Source organism: Micropterus dolomieu, linkage group LG22, assembly GCF_021292245.1.
Source record: "Micropterus dolomieu isolate WLL.071019.BEF.003 ecotype Adirondacks linkage group LG22, ASM2129224v1, whole genome shotgun sequence".
In the NCBI taxonomy this organism is placed as follows: domain Eukaryota; kingdom Metazoa; phylum Chordata; class Actinopteri; order Centrarchiformes; family Centrarchidae; genus Micropterus; species Micropterus dolomieu.
This window is the reverse complement of record NC_060171.1, coordinates 31,153,834-31,155,743: the sequence shown is the minus strand read 5'-3', so window position 1 is coordinate 31,155,743 and position 1,910 is coordinate 31,153,834.

The window sequence follows — 1,910 nt, the reverse complement described above, 5'->3', positions numbered from 1 at the left end:
CCTCCCCCCCCCCCCCCCCCCCTTTGCTCTTTCTTTTTCACTGCATACTTCTTCTCTCCCCTCTCATTGCTCCTCTGCATGTTTGGACACCCTCCCTCTACTTTGACGCATGTCTGTTTGTAAATGAGGTACTTAGTGCAACAGTCAGGCACTCAAGGCTCTGGTAAGAGCATTGGATAGCTCAGGATTGTTAAAGGTAAGGTCAAACTGCCCAAACAAATAATTCTTGATGTTTTTAACCTCGTGACTGATTGATGTACAACAGTTGCTCTGTATTAGATAGACTAGAGGTTGTATTCCTATTTTAGCAAATGACAAATGTGATGTTTGACATTTCTGCAAGTCTCCTGTGTGGATTCTGTTGAATTCACTGACATACAGCTGCTGGTGGATTCAGAGTTTTGTTGCTGTTGATGAGTGTTGTCCTGCAGAGGCTGCTGTTTTCTGCTCTGATTGAGACGGTTGAGGCTGAAAAGGGAAAGTGGATCTTGGATCCAGTTCAGCAGTTTTTTTAAGGCTCCTACATTCAACAGCAGATGTCTCACATGTTGCACACAGTCTCTGGCCCATCCACCATCCCTCCCTCTTTTTCTGCCTTTCTTTGTTTCTTACTTTGATTCTTCCAACTCTCTCTCCCCCTTTCCTCCCCCTCTCTTATTTACTCCTCCCTTCCTCCATCATGCTGCCCCAATTTGTCTCTTCTAGTTCAGTTTTTTTGTGCTTTATTGCTGCTGAGCAGATATCATACAGAGGAGGGAGGTTCAGTTGATGGAGAAAAGGGTGATGTCCTTAGTGCCTGTGTTGTTTCCCTTGAAGCAATATTTCAACTTAATAAAAACTTTTTAAATTAAACTAGCAGAACTGCTGTCTTTAATAAACTATAATAAAGGTTCACTGGTTTGGCATAGACTCATGCTCTGGTCATATGCACACCTCAGAATATACTTCTGGAAAACCCTAGAAGGATGTAGCAGTTCGTGGATTGTCCTAAACACCTAGGCCAGCAGGGCACCTGCCTGGTTTTACATTTTGAGTTGTACCATTTTAAAAAAAATGTATTCAACTCTATCGCTTAAATGTCAGTATTGGACAATTCAGCTAAATCTAGCATATCATTAAGAGTCAGCATTTCTTTACATCCAATGCCAGTGGTTTTAAAAATTTTCAGTATGATTATGGTTAGGGAAAAGTTGCCCCAAGAGTTGTGGTAAACTACGGTAAGACAAAAAGATTTGATTAAGGTTAGTAAGAGATCATGATTATAGTTACAGTTCGCAGCATTGGAAAGGTGCTTTGGAAAAATTAAACAGTAAATTTCTTTCTTTCAGAAACAATGTGCCTGTTGCCACGGATAATCCACAGGGTCCAAGAGACTATTTCTTCAGTGGAAAGCAGTTCCAGTGAAAATTGTTGGCATGTGAATTTCAATAGCAGATGAACAAAAGCCTGGCAGATTATGAAGGCAGCTTAAATGTAAGGTTGGCTGCTCCTTCTAGTCCTCATCCTGTCCACCTTCTCCCCCTTCCTGCTCCTCCCTGCTGACCTAGAGAAACAGGATCAAAGTCACTCGTGCTCTGCAATTAGTCTGCACCCCGTGGGCTTCTCTCCAGGGATACTCCATGGTGAAACACGCACTCACTCACAGATACACACGTGTAAACACAGGAAGCATCATAAGTGTATTATTGGCAGGAAGTTGTGATCCGCTGTGACTGCTGCTCATTACTGCTGACCCAGAGACGTTAGCATGTCTTGCTAACGATGATGTTCCTGTGAGTCTGACTGAGAAGAGTTTTCCCAAACCTAGTTAAAGTGAATGTGTGTGTTTGCCCGTTGGGGACGACTGTTCAGCACCTGCTGGTTGACATGTTTTTTTCATACTAGCTCTGATTATCAGCAGAGTGGGACAA